General features: G+C 41.8%; 1 protein-coding gene and 1 pseudogene across 1 annotated transcript in view; one reads left to right on the forward strand and one right to left on the reverse strand.

The window, feature by feature from the left end:
- The window catches only part of chl1a (cell adhesion molecule L1-like a), a 123,095-nt gene extending 115,461 nt beyond the window's left edge, over positions 1–7,634 (reverse strand). The window contains exon 1 of the mRNA XM_023991134.2: positions 7,402–7,634. The gene's annotated coding sequence lies outside the window, so the exon portion shown is untranslated. The remainder of the gene's footprint in view (positions 1–7,401) is intronic.
- A 7,738-nt stretch (positions 7,635–15,372) lies between these two features.
- On the forward strand, positions 15,373–16,253 carry LOC139028005 (uncharacterized; annotated as a pseudogene).
- The last annotated feature ends 9,053 nt before the right edge of the window (positions 16,254–25,306 follow it).

Consider the following 25,306-nt stretch of genomic DNA (forward strand, 5'->3'; position numbering starts at 1 on the left):
TAATTTTTTTTCACCTTTATTAACCAGGTAGGCTAGTTAGAAACAAGTTCTCCATTTGCAACTGCGACCTGGCCAAGATAAAGCATAGCAGTGTGACAGACAACACAGAGTTACACATGGAGTAAACAATAAACAAGTCAATAACATGGTAGGAAAAAAAAGAGAATCTATATACAATGTGTTGCAAAAGGCATGAGGTAGGCAATAAATCGAATAATTACAATTTAGCAGATTAACACTGGAGTGATAAATCATCAGATGATCATGTGCAAGAAGAGATACTGGTGTGCAAAAGAGCAGAAAAGTAAATAAATAAAAGCAGTATGGGGTGAGGTAGGTAAATTGGGTGGGTATTTACAGATGGACTATGTACAGCTGCAGCGATCGGTTAGCTGCTCGGATAGCAGATTTTTAAAGTTGTTGAGGAGATAAAAGTCTCCAACTTCAGAGATTTTTGCAATTCGTTCCAGTCGCAGGCAGCAGAGAACTGGAAGGAAAGGCGTCCAAATGAGGTTTTGGCTTTAGGGATGATCAGTGAGATACACCTGCTGGAGCGCGTGCTGCGGGTGGTGTAGCCATCGTGACCAGTGAACTGAGATAAGGCGGCACTTTACCTAGCATAGCCTTGTAGATGACGCTGGAGCCAGTGGGTCTGACGACGAACATGTAGCGAGGGCCAGCCGACTAGGGCATACAGGTCGCAGTGGTGGGTCGTATAAGTGCTTTAGTAACAAAACGAATGGCACTGTGATAAACTGCATCCAGTTTGCTGAGTAGAGTATTGGAAGCTATTTTGTAGATGACATCGCCGAAGTCGAGGATCGGTAGGATAGCAGTTTTTACTTGGGTAAGTTTGCGCGTGAGTGAAGGAGGCTTTGTTGCGGAATGAAAGCCGATTCTTGATTTGATTTTGGATTGGAGATGTTTGATATGAGTCTGGAAGGAGAGTTTGCAGTCTAGCAGACACCAGGTACTTATAGATGTCCACATATTCTAGGTCGAACCGTCCAGGGTGGTGATGCTAGTCGGGCGTGCGGGTGCAGGCAGCGGACGGTTGAAAAGCATGCATTTGGTTTTACTAGCGTTTAAGAGCAGTTGGAGGCCACGGAAGGAGTGTTGTATGGCATTGAAGCTCGTTTGGAGGTTAGATAGCACAGTGTCCAAGGAAGGGCCGGAAGTATAGAATGGTGTCGTCTGCGTAGAGGTGGATCAGGAATCGCCCGCAGCAAGAGCAACATCATTGATGTATTACAGAGAAAAGAGTCGGCCGAGAATTGAACCCTGGTGGTACCCCATAGAGACTGCAGAGGAGCTAGCCGGCAGATGGGCCTAGCTCGAGGCTAGCTCAAGGCTAACTGGTGCTTGCTTCGGGACAGAGGTGTTAGCCAGTAGTAGCCACTCGGTTGCAGCTAGCTAGCTGTGATGATACGGTGTAATTGTCCAGAGCTTGCGTCAGGAATCCGGTGATGTGGTAGAGAAAAAGCAGTCCTATATGCTCTGGGTTGATATCGCGCTTGCAGACTGGCAGGTATTGGCCCGAGCTGAAGCTGGCTGTGTCCGAGTTAAGGGTGAAGACCGCAGCAGTGGCTAACTGACTACTAGCTAGTAGCTAGTTATCTGGCTAGCTTCTGATTGGGGTTACGGTTCTAAAGTATAAAAAATAGCAGGTCCGTACCGCATTGGGTGAGGCGGAATGTAGGAATGTATATTCAGTTCCTAGATGGAAAGTGAAATTAAAATATATACGAAATGTATACGAAAAATACGAGGACTATTTACACGGGACAAGACATACACACGTTCGACTGCTACGCCATCTTGGATTAGAATGGGGCAAGTGGGCTTTTCTTCAAATGCTTTCATTCGAAGTCCACAGGTGTTTCTCAAAAAGCATACTACCATGCTCCAAGCACGCAAATTGGAGCACAGAGGGTCGGAGTATGAYTCTAAATCAAAGTATGCAAAACGGAGCACGGAGGGCACTTTTCGAATGCGTACTCCGTTTGTACATATTGTGAAGCATGCGTCGATGTAAGCTTCAATGGAAAGTATGCACAGAAATATGACACACATGTAAAAAGATTTATGCAATATTTCTTGAAATCAATGGCAGCCACTATTTGAGCTGAAGCGAGAGAAAATAAAACACCAACTTCGGAATGAAATGTTACCCATTCACATCTCATATGTTGCCTGACTACAATATTTGATCATGATACATGCTGTGTTAATTTTGGCATGTTTACCTGCTTACAATAACCACTAGTGTGCGTAGATTGCAAGTCCAAGTCAATAGGGCTAACTGGCTAGTTACTACTGTTAGCTAGCCAGATAGCCACGAAGAATAGTTAGCTAGCTACCCGCGAAGAATTGTCACATAACATTCGTTTTAGGTCATTTTTGCCTGTTAAACTGTCTGGTTAGCTAGATTATTACAATTCACATATAGCTAGCTGATAGTTATGAAATAAATAATTTGCTTTGTGTAAATCATATCTATTGCCATTAGCCTGGCTGGAAGAATGTTCAATGAATGAGTAAGTTCATAGTATGTCAATAGGGCTAACTGGCTAGTTACTACTGTTAGCTAGCCAGATAGCCACGAAGAATAGTTAGCTAGCTACCCGCGAAGAATTGTCACATAACATTCGTTTTAGGTCATTTTTGCCTGTTAAACTGTCTGGTTAGCTAGATTATTACAATTCACATATAGCTAGCTGATAGTTATGAAATAAATAATTTGCTTTGTGTAAATCATATCTATTGCCATTAGCCTGGCTGGAAGAATGTTCAATGAATGAGTAAGTTCATAGTATGTCAATAGGGCTAACTGGCTAGCTAGCCATGAAGAATGGGTAGCTAGCTACCCACGAAAATGTTACATCTACCTTAAATACCATTAGTTGTAGGTCATTTTTGCCTGTTTAACTAGCTGGCTAGCTAGATTATAACGATTCACATATACAGTGGCTTGCCAAAGTATTTACCCCCCTTGACATTTTTCCTATTTTCTTGCCTTACAACCTGGAATTAAAATAGATTTGGGGGGTTTTGTATCATTTGATTTACACAACATGCCTACAACTTTGAAGATGCAAAATATTTTTTTATGTGAACCTTGAGGGTGCATAACTATTCACCCCCCACCAAGTCAATACTTTGTAGAGCCACCTTTTGCAGCAATTACAGCTGCAACTCTCTTGGGGTATGTCTCTATAAGCTTGGCACATCTAGCCACTGGGATTTTTGGCCATTCTTCAAGGCAAAACTGCCCCAGCTCCATCAAGTTGGATGGGTTCCACTGGTGTACAGCAATCTTTAAGTCATACCACAGATTCTCAATTGGATTGAGGTCTGGGCTTTGACTAGGCCATTCCAAGACATTTAAATGTTTCTCCTTAAACCACTCGAGTGTTGCTATAGCAGTATGCTTTGGCTCATTGTCCTGCTGGAAGGTGAACCTCCGTCCCAGTCTCAAATCTCTGAAAGGCTGAAACAGGTTTCCCTTAAGAATGTCCCTGTATTTAGCACCATCATTCCTTCAATTCTGACCAGTTTCCCAGTCCCTGCCAATGAAAAACATCTCCACAGCATGATGCTGCCACCACCATGCTTCACTGTGGGGATGGTGTTCTCAGGGTGATGAGAGATGTTGGGTTTGCTCCAGACATAGTGTTTCTTGATGGCCAAAAAGCTCAATTTTAGTCTCATCTGACCAGAGTACCCCTTCTTCCATATGTTTGGGGAGTCTCCCACATGCCTTTTGGCAAACACCAAACGTGTTATTTTTTTCCTTTAAGCAATGGCTTTTTTCTGGCCACTCTTCCGTAAGGCCCAGCTCTGTGGAGTGTACAGTTTAAAGTGGTCCTATGGACAGATACTCCAATCTCCGCTGTGGAGCTTTGCAGCTCCTTCAGGGTTATCTTTGGTCTCTTTGTTGCCTCTCTGATTAATGCCCTCCTTGCCTGTTCTGTGAGTGTTGGTGGGCGACCCTCTCTTGGCAGGTTTGTTGTTGTGCCATATTCTTTCCATTTTTTAATAATGGATTTAATGGTGCTCCGTGGGATGTTCAAAGTTTCTGATATTTTTTTATAACCCAACCCTGATCTGTTCTCCACAACTTTGTTCCTGACCTGTTTGGAGAGCTCCTTGGTCTTCATGGTGCTGCTTGCTTGGTGGTGCCCCTTGCTTAGTGGTGTTGCAGACTCTGGGGTCTTTCAGAACAGGTGTGTATATACACTGAGATCATGTGACAGATCATGTGACACCTAGATTGCACACAGGTGGAGTTTATTTAACTAATTATGTGACTTCTGAAGGTAATTGGTTGCACCAGATCTTATTTAGGGGCTTCATAGCAAAGAGGGTGAATACATATGCACGCACCACTTTTCCTTTTTTTATTTTTTTGAAACGTTATTTTTTTCATTTCACTTCACCAATTTCGACTATTTTGTGTAAGACCATTACATGAAATCCAAATAAAAATCAATTTAAATGACAGGTTGTAATGCAACAAAATAGTTAAAACGCCAAGGGGGTTGAATACTTTTACAAGGCACTGTAGATAGCTGATAATTATGAAGTAAAACGTTTGCTTTGTGTATATCTTGTTTCGGTTCAGTGAATGGGGAGGTGCAGCATGACATAATACAGTAGGGGGAGCGTGAGCACTTCTCAAATGTAATGTTTTATGTGTTCTCCACACTCTCGTCCTCAAGAAAACGTCCTCGGAGAATGCACTTGGAGCATGAGTGTGGAGCACGGTAGTAGGCATATTGAGAACCACCCCATCATTTTTTGTTAGTGTTTATGCAACTTTCCCTTGTTTCAGAGTGATTTGAGCGACAACAATAAACCTGGGACACAAGATCCCAGACAAGCCCCCATTTTGTTACATTCCCCAATAAGAAACCAAAAAAACTTTGCTCCACAGAAAAAGGTAACTAACAAATGAGCCACTGACAACCGAAATGAAACAGGTGGGGTTTTAAAATGGGTTCTGAAAGGCATCCATGGAGGGCCTACTGAGTGTTCACCAAGAAACTCCAGTTGGGTCTTAAAATATGCCCATCATGGACACTAACTGGATTTCTCTGATATCAAACCAACTAAAAGAAGAAGAAAAACCACACCAACTTAGGATAGGTAGTGAAACCAAAATTGGGGAAAACAAATAAGGTAAAGGCTCTGTTAAACAACCTTAAACAGAGGTGTCACTCTTCCAACATCTCTTTTTCCAACTGAAGCAATGGGCCAGTGGCCCCTACATATTAGCTGTGCTAGCACAGGTGCAACGCATCCTGACCAACAAGGATAATTCCAATCAGTACGCCACACCCAAAGAGAAACAACTGCAAAAAATGCAATCAAGAGAAAAAACAAAGTCTCTAACAGTGTTTGTGTGCAGCTTTCTGTGTTTGCTGTGAATGAATGACAAGGAAAGGAGCTGCGAGAGCATGCCAAAGTGTGAACTATGATAGAAGTTTTCAGGACAGGACTGGATGAAAATGAATTCCTATGTAGCAGTTTGGTGTGCTGTGCTGTAAATGTATTCATTGAACGCTGGCTCCAACATCACAGCACAGCGGGGAGTTTGAGTATCCCTGGATTCCCCAATTTCCCCAAAGCAGTCAAGTTGGGTCACAATGAAAGAGGCTCGAACCATTTCCCTGTATAAAGCTGCAGTGGACTGAATAGCCAAGCTTCAGAGGACCGACCGTGGCCAATGCCCTGGGAAACCTCCTCTTATTCTCCTTCAGTTGAAGGAGATATAGAGAGAACACTCACAGCTTGAACACAGGCCAGTGGAGGTTCCTCAGAGGTGGAAGGGGAGGACCATCCTACTCAGTGAATTTCATGAAAATAAAAATATAGTAAAACATTTTTTTTTAAGTTATCCTTTTTAGATTAAACTATACTAAATATATTCACGTCACCAAATAACTGATTTAAAACACACTGTTTTGCAATGAAGGTCTACAGTAGCCTCAACCGCACTCTCTGGGGTAGCACCATTGTGTAAACGGAGGACAGCTTTTTTTCCGTCCTCCTCTGGGTACATTGGCTTCAATACAAAAACCTAGGAGGCTCATGGTTCTCACCCCCTTCCATAGACTTACACAGTAATTATGACAACTTCCGGAGGATGTCCTCCAACCTAAATAAAATGTGGTGAGTAGTTGACAAAGAGAGAGAACGACAATAGTTGAACAGTTTTTAACAAATGAAGGAATGCTATTTATGTTACCTAACTGGTTATTGCTATCCAWCACTGGAACTCTTCCAAGTCAAGGTAAGCTATTGGTATTATACATTTATTGCCACCGGGGCCCGCCAGTGTAACTGCTAAACTGCTTGCTGTACACTGTACTGCACGATTGTAGCGGGTTTACTAACGCGTTAGTTCTAGTAGCTATGTTGACTATGACGTTAGCTAATATGATGACATTGACAATTATATAGGCTGTGTGTAGCGGTTAGTGGTTATGTGGTATGAAGGTCTTTTCGCCTTGTCACAGACTGCTGCTGTGTTGTGCACTGAAGTCCACAAGTGAAGGTGAGAGGAGGAGAGTGCATAGATGRGAGAAGGAATTATACAATGAGCAAAGTGATAACGCTGTTTGTATCAGGCTACTATGAAAGTGAACTGTGTGTGCGGGGTGATCAGGGGTGTAAGCAAACAGAATGAAATGGGGATAAACCTACCTGAATTTGTCCAATAGAAACTCTTGTTTGCAACTGTTTGGATTAATAATTACACCCTAGACCAGCTAGATGCAGGCAAGAGTGTGCAAGGTGGTATTTAATTTTGAGTATCATGTAGTGCCTTAAACATATTGATGTTACATTGAGCTGGATGAATGGAATATCATCCAACAAAACTGGTAATTTAAACACATAGTGCTATGAAGAGGGACAAAAGAGAAAGAGTAGAAGAAGCCTTTAGGGGAGAACTTGCGCAAGAATGTATCAGTCCAAGTTAAAGCAGATTTATGTGACACATTACATGTAAAAACCTGCCCAGAAAAAACAAACATAAAAGTCAACCGACAACGGCTGTAAATCAGGATGGTTTCATACTTTGATTACAGTCACACGTGAGGACAGGCATGGGCAAAAGGAACTGTGCATTTTCCATGACAAATTTACACGTATCGTTATAATGCACGATCAACAGCAATATAGGTGTTGTTCGAACATATTCATTCTACACCATGTTCAGAAAAAAWWAAATAAAATACAACATCCGAAGAGTTCTGTGAATGTGAAACTCGCATACAACACTCAGTCTGTGCGAAAAGTCATAMGCAGTATGACGACCGCATTACGTATAATCTAGACTTTAAAATGATCACACTGACATTACAATATAGACCGTGTATTTTAAATAATACTTACCTTCGTAGTAACATAAAGTAAATCCAACGTAATGATGATTTGCATGTGGTGCTTCAATCAACTTTGGATAATAGCGAGCTCGCGCTCCCCCAGAGTTTAGCCTATAAATCACTTTGCCGGTTGTCAAGAGAATGACCCAAACGTTTGCATAATTTATACATCGGAAACAAATGAATACAACTCCTTGTCATGCAAACTGTCGAGAAAAACGGCGGTAATTGCGTTCAGCTTTTGGTTAGACAGAGCGATATACAGAATCATCACAGGTYAGGCCACCGTTGGTACCCACGTGATTAAATAATATACTGGTAAATATAAACTAATATTTAATGTATGAAGCTGGCAATACATTTCCCCCACCGCTGTGCAATGTGCATGCGCACGGGGTGTTGAAAGCAATTTAGAAGCTTTCATTCAATTCCCAAAATCACATTGATCTGTCAAATTCGATATTTGATTTCTGCCAAATTTAATAGAATAGGTTAAATGAACCAAAACCCACTTTTTATCATACCAATCAAAAAAAGCACTTCAGTGTGATGAGTAACCTTGTCCTTGCCTGAGACATAAAACATTTTGCTTGCTTCCTAAGCTAGTGCCTAGGCTTTAGCTCAGCATGCTAATACAGTCTTGTGGTGTGCTGGAGACCAGGTCCAAACCCTGGTTGATCACACATGGCATACTGCATATTCAATAAAATAGATCTAACCGTCATTATAAATTCCAATTACATGTGTTATTGGCGATTATAGAGGACAATCATTGTTCAGTCATGCATGCTATTGCCCTCTCCATATATCTAAAGACATTTCACATACTGGCTGGACATTTCTTTTCTTCATCTAATCTCAACAAATACTGCAGTAACTTCAAATTCACAGAGAATAATTGGAGGATGGCATTTGACAAAGGACACGCTTCTTACCAGATGATTGAGGTGGCACACGTTCTATGACAAATTATTTTACTTTGAATTGCAGAGATTAAGTCCATGGACAGCAGACTAGTTTTATAGGCTCCCACATTTTCAATCTCAATAGAATACAGTTTATTTTATGAATTGTGTCAATGACAGATAACTTTGTTTAATTCACAGGATTAAGCTCACTCAGAGCACAGAGAATGAAGAGATATTGTAAATATTACACAGATGTCACAGCTCTCTTTACCTAAGTTATAGCGACGTTATAGCGACGTTATAGCCCTCCTATGTCAAATATATAATATGACTGATGAGAGAGACTTACTACCCAACTTAATGTAGTGTTAGTCACATTCAAATAAACCGTTTTTACCACTCAGTACAGAATTAAAATCAACCCATGAAATCATCAAAATGGACCACCATGAACACCGGGCTTTAGAACTTTAAAGATTATTTGGTGCATTATCAATAGTAAATAGTCATTTTTCTTAGCAAGGATGGGAATCTACTACTCATTTGTGTTTGTTTGTTTAAAAAAAAGTTTTATTGTTGAGGGACAGTGTCGRGCATATACGTGTATTTACCTGGAGTGATTGAGGGTGGCGCTATTACTAATTACTAGATGAGATTATCTGTACTTGAACTTGACCCATGTCCTCAGATATACACTTTGTTCTTCTATCCGCATCCCTGCCTCAGTGTGCTATATGTTACAGACAGTGACAGTCGGAAAGAACTGTATCGAGGGAGACTGATACAAAGGGATACAGAGAGTAGGGGCCGATGCTACTACTAGAAAAGACTCTGATGCTCTACTACAGCATGTTTAACCTCTGAAAAGAGAGCTTTTACACATAGCCACAGGAAGTAGGGGTGCTGAGGGTGCTGCAGCACCCCCTGATAAATCAGAATTTTAAACCTAAACAAAAGTAGTGCACTGGGCCTTTATTACTTGTGTATGAGTGGACCAAAATAGCCGTCAGCAGCGCGGGGATAAAAAGTTATCGCAGAAAAAGCCATTTTACATTCGTACGGTGTTGTACCATCACAAGTACAGCTCTTCTGGTTTAAAGCTGACCTGTCATCCTTGAGGGAAAGCAAATAACTCAAATCATGTTCAAAATGAAAAGTGCGTATAGCATAGAAGGTTTTGTTGTCATGGTGATTAAAGCAAGGTTATGACCAACTTGATAGCCTTGCTTGCCAGGATGCAGAGCAAATGGGAAAATAGGGTGTCTGGCTATGTGAGAATACCAACCAGACAACTGATTCCCCTGTAGTACAACTCTGCCCTCTAGTGATATCAGTTGTCCATAGACAGCTATACACCATTCAACTCTAAAACCCATTGTCATCATCAGGTATGGTTTTCGAGTGTCTCAAATTAGGAGCGCTGGTCCCCCGGTCCATTTATGATAATCTAAAAGGCAAAGCCTCTAGGACACTTTATGAGTATGGGACCAGAGCATTTTATTGAAAAAATATAAGGCTTTTGTCATAATCACTGGCTCTGGAAAGCTCTTGGTGAGCTCGATCCACTGAAAAAAAGACCATTCTGAAATCCTTACCTTTATAGAAATATAGTGTAACAACATGTAGACCCAGTGTGCAAAAAGGGCYAAAGTGATGCAAATTAGACATAAGATTACAGTAAAGGACTTGATTTTGTTGGTGCCAAAAAGACGGAAGTGACATTTTCAGTCAATTTGAAATGCTTTACTGTGGATATAGATACTTTTGTACGTGTTTCCTCCAGCATCTTCACAAGGTCCTTTGCTGTTGTTCTGGGATTGATTTGTACTTTTCGCACCAAAGTACGTTATCTCTATGAGACAGAACGTGTCTCTTTCCTGAGCGGTATGACGTCTGCGTGGTCCCATGGTGTTTATACTTGCGTACTATTGTTTGTATAGATGAACGTGGTACCTTCAGGCGTTTGGAAATTGCTCACAAGGATGAACCAGACTTGTGGAGGTCTACATTTTGTTTCTGAGGTCTTGGCTGATTTCTTTTGATTTTCCCATGATGTCAAGCAAAGAGGCACTGAGTTTGAAGGTAGGCCTTGAAATACATCCACAAGTACACCTCCAATTGATTCAAATGAGTCAATTTAATGACTCCAACATAAGTGTACGTAAACTTCCGACTTCAACTGTAGCTTGGATAGTGCATTCCAAAATAACTAATACATGGTCATAGGCAGAGCTATATTAAAACTATAATGACAGTTTGGCCGCAAGGGAATGAAATGCAACTTAGCTGCCTTTATCCAAAGTGAGCTTGCAGACATTGTTTTGTCTTTATGATCCTTGTGGTAATTGAAACCACAACATTATTGTTATCATCACACTTTTCCCAACTAAGCCACGTAGGACCAATTCTAATGGTCTGGCAGGGAATGGGAGGAACTATAGTTCGAACACACCAACGGCGTGTGCGCAAAATAGTACGCAGCATCATCTGGATATGTATGCAACAAAAGTATGTATGCAACATTCACCTTCTGCTACCATTTCTGTCAAGCCGTCTACACATACAGTTTGACGCATACGTTCGATGAATCCAACATATGCACCACACAGAACGCACTGCAACTGCCCCTGCAATGCAATGCTGCAAGGCAAACATAGCGTTTCGTAGGAAATGAATTTAATTCTGGTGTACCAAAATGCATTGACACTGTCAGTGTGATCAAAGCGTAAGTCTTCTACAGTACTTTCACTACAATCCACCAGAGGACGCTGTTCTATTTCCCAGACCAGTGTCAAAGGAGAGGACATACAGTTTGACAATTGCTTACACATGATTTCTGAAACTATGGCTCCTTTTCTCTAGTCTACACACAAAACCCCCAAACACACACAACATGCAAAACGTCACACATCTCTTGCAAAACCAAACACTTAATTCAAAATTATTTAAATTCTTCTCAAAATTGTGTTTTTGCATCAAAACTCTACACATAAACTATCAAATTATTAGCTCTTATACACGCCAACTACACACGGATGTGAAAKATGTAAAACACTACTATCTTGTGTCTTTTGCGTGTTTAGTGTGCAGTGGAGTCCAAGGCAGTTTGTCATAGCATTCACACGTACATGTATGTGCACAAATATATACAGTATGTATGCATATTCAGTATATATTTACACTATAAACAGAAATGCAAGGGGGGGGATAACATGTATTTCCTTCTCAAAACATTGTATTTTCATCCAGATTTTGGGATGAACAGTAACAGACAAAATAAATACAGTAGAAGATAAACAAATAGGCAGGGGAAGTAACATCTGGAGTGGCGTATCCAGCCCTGGCATGCCCCCTTGTCCCAGTCACCTCAGGCCTTCTCCTTGTCCTTGTCCTCGTCCTCCTCTTACACTCACTCCTCTTCCTCTAACTCTCTCTCCAAAATTGGCCTCCATTGTTGTCCAAACCAAGACAGCCAACCTGAAGCCTGTATTTATAGTTCTCAAGCTCTGATTTCTAAGTGAAGAAATTAGCTATAAGTGTTTTCACACTTAAGCTCTGGGTGTAGGTAATCGGTAAAGGAGTGTGGCATTTTTAATGGCAGTGTTTTCCAAACAAATCACAAGACCTGTTACTTTTGAATGATGTGTCTAATGTAGAGAACTGTGTTTAGTGTTTTGCAAAAACTGTGTTTTACAATTGCAAACTGAGTGTAAAGCAGATGATGTGTTTGCGGTTTTGCAGACTTGGTCTGAAGATTAGGTACATGAGTTAATGGTTTCACTGAGTGTACCTCAAGTACCACTTTTAGTGTGTAAGCGATTGTAAAAAACTGTAATTTTCAACCACAGTATAAGAGCCCTGAAATCTCCAACACCGGCATATAACCTTGCATGGTTCTCTATGTCTAAGGAATATACTGTAGATCTGTCCATGCTTCCTTGAATGGGGAATCTGTCAAATTTAACACAACACACTGTGGCAATGTTCTGTTCTGTGCTGTCACAAAAAACAGTAGATGGGGCTTCTCTGTAAATAAATGCAGTAAAATAATTTTCAAAGCATTGTTGATCCCGCTAGCAGCAACATGTCCCAATGATATTTCCAATGAGCAACACTGTAGCAAAATACATTTTCTGTATCTCTCCATTTTAGATAGAAAAGGTTCATATACAGTGGCAAGAAAAAGTATGTGAGCCCTTTGGAATTACCTGTATAAATTAGTTAGAAAATTTGATCTGATCTTCATCTTAGTCACAACAAACACACCAATTCTTGTATTTTTCTTGTCTATATTGAATACATCATAAAAATTCACAGTGTAGGTTGGGAAAAGTATGTGAACCCTAGGCTAATGACTTTTCCAAAAGCTAATTGGAGTCAGGGGTCAGCTAACCTGGAGTCCAATCAATGAGACGAGATTGGAGATGTTGTTTAGAGCTGCCCTGCCCTATAAAAAACACTCAKAAAATTTGAGTTTGCTATTCACAAGAAGCATTGCCTGATGTGAACCATGCCTCGAACAAAAGAGATCTCAGAAGACCTAAGATTCAGAGTGGTTGACTTGCATAAAGCTGGAAAGGGTTACAAAAGTATCTCTAAAAGCCTTGATGTTCATCAATCCACAGTAAGATAAATTGTCTATGAGGATCAGATGACTCCTAGAGTGTCAGCTAAAGATTTACAGAAATCTCTGGAACATGCTAACAACTCTGTTGACGACTGTACGATACGTAAAACACTAAAGAAGAACGGTGTTCATGGGAGGACACCATGGAAGAAGCCACTGCTGTCCAAAAAAAGTCTCAAGTTTGTAAAAGAGCACCTGGATGTTCCACAGCGCTTCTGGCAATATATTCTGTGGACAGATTAAACTAAATTGTAGTTGTTTGGAAGGAACACACAACACTCTGTGTGGAGGAAAAAAGGCACAGCACGCCAACATCAAAACCTTATCCCAACTGTAAAGTATGGGGGAAGGGGCATCATGGTTTGGGGCTGCTTTGCTGCCTCAGGGCCTGGACAGCTTGCTATCATTGACGGAAAAATGTATTCCCAAGTTTATCAAGACATTTTGCAGGAGAATGTCAGGCTATCTGTCCACCAATTGAAGCTCAAAAGAAGTTGGGTGATGCAACAGGACAATGACCCAAAASACAGAAGTAAATCAACAACAGAATGGCTTCAACAGAAGAAAATATGCCTTCTGGAGTGGCCCAGTCAGYGTCCTGACCTCAACCCAATTTAAAATGCTGTGTCATGACCTCGAGAGCGGTTCACACCAGACATCCTAAGAATAATGCTGAACTGAAACAATTTTGTGAAGATGAATGGTCCAAAATTCCTCCTGATCATTGTGCAGGTCTGATCCGCAAATACAGAAAACGTTTGGTTGAGTTTATTGCTGCCAAAGGAGGATCAACCAGTTACTAAATCCAAGGGTTCACATACTTTTCCCACCCTACACTGTGAATGTTTATACAGTGTGTTCAATAAAGACATGAAAACGTATAATTGTTTGTGTGTTATTAGTTTAAGCAGACTGTGTTTGTCTATTGTTGTGACTTAAAGTTTGATCTGATCTTCATCTATGACCAATTTACTCAGAAATCCAGGTAATTCCAAAGGGTTCACATTCTTTTTCTTGCCACTGTAGAATATCCGTATGGGATAATTATGACTTTGGGATTTCTCAGTACTTTGGTACAGTAGCAGTGTCTATACAATGTATACTCCAGTCGATACCATTTTATTACATTTGCAATCGCAACAAATAATCTGCTCAGACCCCAACCAAGGAGCATCAAAAGTCGTGCTATAAATTCTCAGACAACCCAAAGATTCCTTGATGCCCTTCCAGACTCCCTCTGCCTACCCAAGGACATCAGAGGACAAAAATCAGTTAAGCACCTAACTGAGGAACTCAATTTAACCTTGCGCTATTCCCTAGATGCAGTTGCACCCCTAAAAACTAAAAACATTTGTCATAAGAAACTAGCTCCCTGGTATACAGAAAATACCCGAGCTCTGAAGCAAGCTTCCAGAGAATTGTAACGGAAATGGCGCCACACCAAACTGGAAGTCTTCCGACTAGCTTGGAAAGACAGTACCGTGCAGTATCGAAGAGCACTCACTGCTGCTCGATCATCCTATTTTTCCAACTTAATTGAGGAAAATAAGAACTYTCCGAAATGTATTTTTGATACTGTCGCAAAGCTAACTAAAAAGCAGCATTCCCCAAGAGAGGATGGCTTTCACTTCAGCAGTAATAAATTCATGAACTTCTTTGAGGAAAAGATCATGATCATTAGAAAGCAAATTACGGACTCCTCTTTAAATCTGCGTATTCCTCCAAAGCTCAGTTGTCCTGAGTCTGCACAACTCTGCCAGGACCTAGGATCAAGAGAGACACTCAAGTGTTTTAGTACTATATCTCTTGACACAATGATGAAAATAATCATGGCCTCTAAACCTTCAAGTTGCATACTGGACCCTATTCCAACTAAACTACTGAAAGAGCTGCTTCCTGTGCTTGGCTCACCTATGTTGAACATAATAAACGGCTCTCTATCCACCGGATGTGTACCAAACTCACTAAAAGTGGCAGTAATAAAGCCTCTCTTGAAAAAGCCAAACATTGACCCAGAAAATATTAAAAAACTATCGGCCTATATCGAATCTTCCATTCCTCTCAAAAATMTTAGACAAAATTGTTGCYCTGCTACTCACTGCCTTCCTGAAGACTTACAATGTATACGAAATGCTTCAGTCTGGTTTTAGACCCCATCATAGCACTGAGACTGCACTTGTGAAGGTGGTAAATGACCTTTTAATGGCATCAGACCGAGGCTCTGCACCTAGACCTTAGTGCTGCTTTTGATACCATCGATCACCACATTCTTTTGGAGAGATTGGAAACCCAAATTGGTCTACACGGACAAGTTCTGGCCTGGTTTAGATCTTATCTGTCGGAAAGATATCAGTTGGTCTCTGTGAATGGTTTGTCCTCTGACAAATCAACTGTACATTTCGGTGTTCCTCAAGGTTCCGTTTTAGGATCACTATTGTTTTCACTATATATTTTACCTCTTGGGGATGTCATTCGAAAACATAATGTATAACTTTCACTGCTATGTGGATGACACACAGCTGTACATTTCAATGAAACATGGTGAAGCCCCAAAATTGCCCTCGCTAGAAGCCTTTGTTTCAGACATAAGGAAGTGGATGGTTGCAAACTTTCTACTTTTAAACTCGGACAATACAGAGATGCTTGTTCTAGTCCCAGAAACAAAGAGATCTTCTGTTGAATCTGACAATTAATCTTGATGGTTGTACAGTCGTCTCAAATAAAACTGTGAAGGACCTCGGCGTACTCTTGACCCTGATCTCTCTTTTTGACGAACATATCAAGACTGTTTCAAGGACAGCTTTTTTCCATCTACATAACATTGCAAAAATCAGAAACTTTCTATCCAAAAATGATGTAGAAAAATTAATCCATGCTTCTGTTACTTCTAGGTTAGACTACTGCAATGCTCTACTTTCCGGCTACCCGGTTAAAGCACGAAATAAACTTCAGTTAGTGCTAAATACGGCTGCCAGAATCCTGACTAGAACCCAAACATTTGATCATATTACTCCAGTGCTAGCCTCCCTACACTGGCTTCCTGTTAAGGCAAGGGCTGAGTTCAAGGTTTTACTGCTAACCTACAAAGCATTACATGGGCTTGCTCCTACCTATCTTTCCGATTTGGTCCTGCCGTACATACTACACGTACGCTACGGTCACAAGACGCAGGCCTTCCTAATTGTCCCTAGAATTTCTAAGCAAACAGCTGTAGGCAGGGCTTTCTCCTATAGAGCTCCATTTTGATGGAATGGTCTGCCTACCCATGTGAGAGACGCAGACTCGTTCTCAACCTTTAAGTCTTTATTGAAGACTCATATCTTCAGTAGGTCATGTGATTGAGTGTAGTCTGGCCCAGGAGTGTGAAGGTGAACGGAAAGCTCTGGAGCAACGAACCGCCCTTGCTGTCTCTGCCTGGCCGTTCCCCTCTCCACTGGGATTCTCTGCCTCTAACCCTATTACAGGGGCTCAGTCACTGGCTTACTGGTGCTCTTCCATGCCGTCCCTAGGAGGGTGCGTCACTTGAGTGGGTTGAGTCACTGACGTGATCTTCCTGTCTGGGTTGGCGCCCCCCCCCCCCCCCCTTGGGTTGTGCCGTTGCGGAGATCTTTTTGGGCTATACTCGGCCTTGTCTCAGGATGGTAGGTTGGTGGTTGAAGATATCCCTCTAGTGGTGTGGGGGCTGTGCTTTGGCAAAGTGGTGGGGTTATATCCTGCCTGTTTGGCCCTGTTTGGCCCGGGGGTATCATCGGATGGGGCCACAGTGTCTCCTGACCCCTCCTGTCTCAGCCTCCAGTATTTATTGCAGTAGTTTATGTGTCGGGGGGCTAGGGTCAGTCTGTTATATCTGGAGTACTTCTCCTGTCTTATCCGGTGTCCTGTGTGAATTTAAGTATGCTCTCTCTAATTCTCTCTTTCTCCTAAGCCCTAGGACCGTGCCTCAGGACTACCTGGCATGATGACTCCTTGCTGTCCCCAGTCCACCTGGCCATGCTGCTGCTCCAGTTTCAACTGTTCTGCCTGCGGCTATGGAACCTTGACCTGTTCACCGAACGTGCTACCTGTCCCAGACCTGCTGTTTTCAACTCTCTAGAGTTGCAGGAGCAGTAGAGATACTCTTAATGATCGGCTATGAAAAGCCAACTGACATTTACTCCTGAGGTGCTGACTTGTTGCACCCTCGACAACTACTGTGATCATTATTATTTGACCATGCTGGTCATTTATGAACATTTGAACACCTTGGCCATGTTCTGTTATAATCTCCACCCGGCACAGCCAGAAGAGGACTGGCCACCTCTCATAGCCTGGTTCCTCTCTAGGTTTCTTCCTAGGTTTTGGCCTTTCTAGGGAGTTTAACCTAGCCACCGTGTGTCACGTTCTGACCATAGTTCTTGTGTGTTTTACTTGTTTTAGTGTTGGTCAGGATGTGATCTGGGTGGGCATTCTATGTTGTGTGTCTAGTTTGTCTGTTTCTATGTTTGGTCTAATATGGTTCTCAATCAGAGGCAGGTGTTTTGTGTTGTCTCTGATTGGGAATCATATTTAGGTGGCTTGTTTTGTGTTGGGGTTTGTGGGTGGTTGTCTTCTGTCTTTGTGTTCTGCACCAGATAGGACTGTCTCGGTTTTCACGTTTGTTATTTTGTATTTTGTATAGTGTTCACGTTATCGTCTCTTTGTTCATTAAACATGTTGAACACTAGCCGCGCTGCATTTTGGTCCTCTTCTTCACCAACGGAAGAAAACCGTTACACCATGCTTCTACACCTGCATTGCTTTCTGTTTGGGGTTTTAGGCTGGGTTTCTGTACAGCACCTTGAGATATCAGCTGATGTAAGAAGGACTATATAAATACATTTGATTTGATACAACATAGCTGATGAAAAATATTATACCTGCTATATCATTGGTACAATGATGCTGTTGTTAAGTTGAAGATTGGGTTGTTCCACCAATTGAGTACCTTTTAGGTAGTGTAACTTTGTAAACAAAATGTGTTATTTCACCTAATTTTAACATTCTGTCATAAAGAGCACATGTTAAACTTAATAAAAAGATCCCATCTCAAGAGGTTAAATAAAAAAAAATACTATACTAAGTTCTTATGAAGTGCCAAATAAAGTAACAGGGTTGACTGTAAKAGAGTTGACCGTAACAGGGTTGACCGTAACAGGGTTGATGATTACATCTTAAATCAAAGGGAGGGGCAATTTAATGCAAGCTTAAATTTTTTTTTACATTGATAAAACATTTCTGGCCTGTCTATCTATTGGTAACAAGGTTGACGTGTTAAGTTGACCGATCAGTTCATCCACCACAAAACACTACAAAATGGCCAAAAAGACTAGAACAAGCTTTTAGCTATGATTTAATGTTCAATGTTTATTTAGAAAAAAAGTAATAGTTTAAATCAAATTAAACTGTATTTGTGCCGAATACAACAAGTGTAGACTTTACCGTGAAATGCGTACTTACAAGCCCTTAACCGACAGTGCAGTTCAAGAAGAGTTAAGAAAATATTTACCAAATAAACTAAAGTTAAAAAAATTAAAGTTACACAATAACATAACAATAACGAGGCTATATACAGGGGGTACCGGTACTGAGTCAGGTTAGTTGAGGTAATTTGTATATGTACTGTAGGTAGGGGAGAAGTGACTATGCATAGATAATCAACAGCGAGTAGCAGCAGTGTAAAAATCAAATGGATGTAGGGGGGTGTCAATATAAATAGTCCGGTGGCCATTTGAATAATTGTTCAGCAATCTTATGGCTTGGGGCTAGAAGCTGTTAAGGAGTCTTTCGCTCCGGTACCGCTTGCCGTGCGTTAGCAGGGCAAACACTCTATGACTTGGGTGACTGGAGTCTCTGACAATTTCATGGGCTTTGCTCTGACACATATTATATACGTAGGTCCTGGATGGCAGGAAGCTTGGCCCCAGTGATGTACTAAGCAGTACACATTACCCTCTGTAGCGCCTTACGGTCAGATACCGAGCAGTTGCCATACCAGGCGGTGAACCAACCGGTCTTTTTGAGGATCTGGGGACCCATGCCAAATCTTTTCAGTCTCCTGAGGGGGAAAATGTTTTGTCATGCCCTCTTCACAACTGTCTTGMTGTGTTTGGACCATGATAGTTTGTTGGTTATATGGACAACAAGGAACTTGAAACTCTCGACCCACTCCACTACAGCCTCGTCGATGTTAATAGTGGCCTGTTCAGCCCTCCTTTTCCTGTAGTCCACGATCAGCTCCTTTGTCTTGCTCACATTGAGGGAGAGGTTGTTGTCCAGGCACAACACTGCCAGTTCTCTGACCTCCTCCCTTTAGGCTGTCTCATCGTTGTCTGTGATCAGGCCTACCACTGTTGTGTCGTCAGCAAACTTAATGATGGTGTTGGAGTCGTGTTTGGCCACGCAGTCGTGGGTGAACAGGGAGTACAGGAGGAGACTAAGTACACACCCCTGATGGGCCCCAGTGTTGAGGATCAGCGTGGCAGACGTGTTGTTGCCTACCCTTGCCACCTGGGGGCGGCCCTTCAGGAAGTCCAGGATCCAGTTGCAGAGGGAGGTGTTTAGTCCCAGGGTCCTTAGCTTAGTGGGCACTGTGGTGTTGAACAGCATTCTCACATCCTGTTGTCCAGGTGAGAAAGGGCAGTGTGGAGTGCGATTGCGTCATCTATGGATCTGTTGGGGCGGTATGCAAATTGGAGTGGGTCTAGGGTATCCAGAAGGATGGTGTTGATGTGAACCATGACCAGCCTTTCAAAGCACTTCATGGCTACCAACATGAGTGCTACGGGGCAGTAATACATTTTTATTTTAACTAGGCAAATCAGTTAAGAACATCTTCTTATTTACAATGACGGCCTAGGAACAGTTCAGGGGCAGAACGACAGATTTTACCTTGTCAGCTCGTGGATACGATCTAGCAACCTTTCGGTTACTGGCCCAACGCTCTAACCACTAGGCTACCTGCCGCAGGTTACCTTCGCTTCCTTGGGCACAGGGACTATGGTGGTCTGCTTGAAACATGTAGGTACTGTATTACAGACTCGGTCAGGGAGAGGTTGAAAATGTCAGTGAAGACACTTGACAGTTGGTCCGGCATGCTTTGAGCACACGTCCTGGTAATTTGCCTGGCCCCCCGGCTTTGTGAATGTTGACCTGTTTAAAGTTCTTGCTCAGATTGGCTACAGAGAGCGTTATTACACAGTCATCCAGAACAGCTAGTGCTCTCGTGCATGCTTCGGTGTTGCTTGCCTCGAAGCTAGCATAAAAGGCATTTAGCTCGTCTGGTAGGCTCACGGCACTGGGCAGCGTCTGGGTTTCCCTTTGTAGTCTGTAATAGTTTTCAAGCCCTGCCACATCCGACGATCGTCAGAACTGGTGTAGTAGGATTCAATCTTAATCCTGTATTGATGCTTTGCTTGTTTGATGGTTCGTCTGAGGGCATAGCGGGATTTCTTATAAGCATCCGGATTAGTGTCCCGCTCCTTGAAAGCAGCAGCTTTAGCCTTTAGCTCGATGCGGATGTTCCCTGTAACCCATGGCTTCTGGTTGGGATATGTACGTATGGTCACTGTAGGGACGACGTCGTTGATGCACTTATTGATGAAGCTAATGACTGAGGTGGTATACTCCTCAATGCCATTGGATGAATATGAACATGAACATATTCTAGTCTTTGCTAGAAAAACAGTCRTGTAGCGTTGCATCCGTGTCATCTGGCCACTTCCGTTTTGAGCGAGTCACTGGTACTTCCTGCTTTAGTTTTTGCTTGTAACTAGGAATCAGGAGGATAGAATTATGGTCAGATTTGCCAAATGGAGTGCGGGGGAGAGCTTTGTATGTATCTCTGTGTGTGGAGTAAAGGTGGTTTAGAGTTTTTTTCCCTCTAGTTGCACATGTGACATGCCGGTAAAAATTTGGTAAAACTGATTTAAGTTTGCCTGCATTAAAGTCCCCGGCCACTATGGGGCGCCAGTTCTGGATGAGCATTTTCTTGTTTGCTTATGGCCTTATAGAGTTGGTTGAGTACTGTCTTAGAGCCAGCATTGGTCTGTGGTGGTAAATAGACKGCTACGGATAATATAGGTGAGAACTCTCTTGGTAGATAGTGTGGTCTAAGGCTTATCATAAGGTACTCTACCTCAGGCGAGCAATGCCTCGAAACTTCTTTAATATTAGACATCACGCACCGGATGTTATTGACAAATAGACACACACCCCCACCCCTCTGTTCTGCCGGTGCATGGAAAATCCCGCCAGCTCTATATTATCCATATTAACATGTTAATTCAGTTCACGTAACAGGGTTGACCTTAAAATGAGGGACTGACAGAAATGAATCACTAATAAGTAAATAAGTAATAATCTCCAGAAATGACTTTGTCAAATCAACAAAATAACTAGGGCATAACTAGGGCTTTACAATTATGGTGAAAACATGGAGAAATGTTAGGGTTAAATGGGTTAAAATCTTCCAAGAAGTCACAGAGGGTGCACAGAGGGACATGTCAAAATACTGAACTTTGGAACTTTAGAAAGCTCTATGCAGTCTGGCCGTCCGACCAAACTGAACAGTTCCTTGAACTTCATGGTATAGTGTCTGCTCTGACATGCACTGCCAACTGTGGGACCTTACACTGAGTGTACAAAACATCAAGAACACCTGCTTTTCCCATGACCTAGCCTGAACAGGTGAATCCAGGTGAAAGCTATGATCCCTTATTGATGTCACTTGTTAAATCCACTTCAATCAGTTTAGCAGAAGGGGAGGAGACTTTTAAGATTTTTAAGCCTTGAGACAATTGAGACATGGATTCAGAGGGTGAATGGGCAAGACAAAAGATTTAAGTGCCTTCGAACAGAGTATGGTAGTAGGTGCCAGGCACACCAGTTTGTGTCAAGAACTGCAATGCAGCTGGGMTTTTTCACACGCAACAGTTTCCAATGTGTATCAAGAAGGTGTTCTTAATGTTTTGTACACTCAGTGTATATAGACAGGTGTGTTTCTTTCAAAATCATGTCCAGTCAAATTACTTGGCCACAGGTGGACTCCAATTAATTTGTAGAGTCATCTGAAAGATTATGAAAGGAAATTTGATGCACCTAAGCTCAATTTGGAGTGTCATAGCAAAGGGGTGTGAATACTTATGTTAATGAGATATTTCTGTATTTAATTTTCAATAAATTTGATAACATAAAAAAAAAGGGGTTCAATTTGTCATTATGGGGTATTGTGTGTAGGTGGGCAAGAATATATACGTATATATTTTAATAGTTTTTGAATTCAGGCTGTAACACAACAAAATGTGTAATAAGTCAAGGGGTTTTGAATGAAGACTTAAAAAAATTGAAAAATACAAATATGTGATCTTGTCTCATCGCTACAACTACCCAATGGGCTCGTGAGGCGAAGGTCGAGTCATGCGTCCTCCAAAATATGACCCGCCAAACCGCGCTTCTTAACACCCGCCTGCACCAATGTGTCGGAGGAAACTTTCAACTGAAGACGGAGGACAGCCTGCAGGCGCCGGGCCCGCCACAAAGAGTCACTAGAGTGTGATGAGACAAGTAAAGCCCCACTAGCCAAACCCTCCCCTAACCCAGACGACACTTTGCCAATTGTGCGCCACCCTATGGAACTCCCGATCATGGCCAGTTGTGATACATAGTGTCTCCTCTAGCACTGCGATGCAGTGCCTTAGACCGCTGCGCCATTTGGGAYGTCCCAAATTAATACTTTCTGAAGGAACTGTATATCATGTGTATATGACAAATAAATAAACTTGAACTTGATAGTTCCATCTGTGCCACTGACTTAGTCTGGCTTTAATTCCAGTTTGTCTATGAATTAATAATTGATATGATGGATTCATGTCTCCATCTCAGGGCTAAATAGKATAARTAATGATATATGAGTGATAAAGTATGGTCACATTTCATTTTCTCTGTTAAACCTACCCTTTGGAATGACTTCGATAGCAACAGTGAATCTATTTCATTTTTAAGTGGAGATCTCTCAACAATCATTCTAACGACAGCACAATTGGTAATAGTCAGTGACAAATATCATAGCTAAGCAGGGCTTGGTTAAAACCAAGGGTTGGAAACGGTTGCGGGAACAGAACCAAAAACCAGAAAATATAGAAATGATTTGAGGAACGGAACCCAAAATGGAAAAAAAGTGATATATCCTCTTCCGGAACAGAACTGTTATTTTAAAAGCATGGGAACTGGTTAATTACATTATTTTACATTCCGGGCATTTTTTTCCAGTCCCACAAAAATCGCAACACAGCGCCTATGCAAAGCCCTCACTCTCACTCAAAAACMTATTCCAGCGTCTGCCTGCCAGCTGGAAATCTGTGTCAGGGTGTGTGTGTAGGCTACCTTTCCCTCCCCTCTGAAGCATAGGTTACTGTAGCCTACTGACAACGTTACAAGCATGATTCAGAATTTAGGGAGAGATGTTTAAAATAATGGATTAACCTATTCAATGCTAGTTAAGGATATTATAGTAATCATGTTTGTTAACTTCAAAATGGTAAGATGTGTTTTTAATTATTGTGCTGCTCTGCACACACAAGCATGTTAGCTAGCTAGCTAACGTTTGCTCTGTGTCACGACTCCCACCGAAGGTGGCTCCCCTGCCTGTTCGGGCAGTGCTCGGCGGTCGTCGTCGCCGGTCTACTAGCCGCCACCGATCCCCTTTCCCTTTTCTGTTTGTTTGGTCTTATTGGTTGCACCTGTCTCTTATTTTGTTTCTTGATTCATATCTATTTAAGCCTGTTAGGCCCGCCTATTTTTGTGCGGGATTGTTTTTCTGTTCGTCAGGTTGTGCGTGTTTGTGTTCCTGTACGTTTGTGCCCTGTGTTGGGTTGGACTATTTTKTGTCGATTTTCGCCCGTTGTTTTGGGCGATCGTTTTGGGATCCTAGTATCCTCTGCTCTCTGCATCTGACTCTGCACCAACCACTCCTGGCGTTTGTGACACTCTGGTCCAACATTAAACCAACTCGGAAATTCAAAGACATTCAAAGTTCCTCCATAGAAGACGCTCCTTCGTAGATATAATTCTGTGGGCCTAATTCAGATAATGTATGTCATAACAATATGCCCAGCGCTTCAAAGCAAGCTTCCTCATCCTCTCTCACTCTCTCTCACCGGCAAAATTTCAGTTGCCTCTCGTGCCCTACAAAGTGACTGGCAGCACAGTGTGTGTGCTTGTCTTTCATTATGATTAAACCATGCTGTTACGGCAAAATACAATTTTCTCTTAACGACTTTCCTATATAGATTAAATCGCTTACCCACTCCATAGCAAGATGCTCTACATTTACATTTACATTTTAGTCATTTAGCAGACGCTCTTATCCAGAGCGACTTACAGTAGAGTGCATACATTTTATTACATTTTACATACTGAGACAAGGATATCCCTACCGGCCAAACCCTCCCTAACCCGGACGACGCTATGCCAATTGTGCGTCGCCCCACGATTGGTGAAGTAAAGATCTGAAGTTGTTTTCAAGGTACAAATTCAACATATTTTKTACAATTTAAATTTGGTTATCATGATGATATAATCCTGAGGTTGTAATTTCACCCTCAAAACAACAGTTAATGTTGAGGACTTTTTTTAAATCCAATATATTTTCCATGTAGATTCCACTTCACAATATGCTGACAAATTATGTTGAAACAACATTGATTCAACCAGTTTGTGCCCAGTGGGATACTACAGAAAATCCTTGGTATGGTGCTTGGACACTGTAACTGTAACTGTAACTGTAGCATGATCCTTACTGATACACTGACAAACTAACTCCTGTTCTGAATACATTAGATGAAATCTCCATTCAGTTATCACTCCATTTGGTTTTGTCAGTGAAGCTTTTAACAGTCAACATGTGCTTTGCACTTGGATGTGGTGGGAGATGCATGCCACCTGTTCCTCTGTGAGAGTGAACGTTTGTATTATAATGTATTTGTTAAAATCATGTTTGTAACACTTTCTATGAACCACATCATATTTTATGTAGGCTTTTATAAGGTGACATTAGCTGTTACTAAAGCTTATAGCAAGTARAATACACTATATTATTATATATTACACTATATATAAGAAAATATAGTGCATAACAAGTCAAACATACTCTTTTGCAGCAAAAAAAACACTGAATGTTCTTTACGGTCTCTACCTGGCTTTGGACTAACTCCAGTTACCCAGGTATAGCCCAGTCCTCCCAAAGCAGGTCTCTAATTGTCCTCTAGAAGCAGCCAAACTGTATTGACCAAGAACAGGATTTATCCCCAACTGGATCTCTCCCTTCTTTAATGGGGCCTGGCTCCCTCATAGAGAGAGAGAARTCA

Source organism: Salvelinus sp. IW2-2015, linkage group LG7, assembly GCF_002910315.2.
Source record: "Salvelinus sp. IW2-2015 linkage group LG7, ASM291031v2, whole genome shotgun sequence".
NCBI lineage: Eukaryota > Metazoa > Chordata > Actinopteri > Salmoniformes > Salmonidae > Salvelinus > Salvelinus sp. IW2-2015.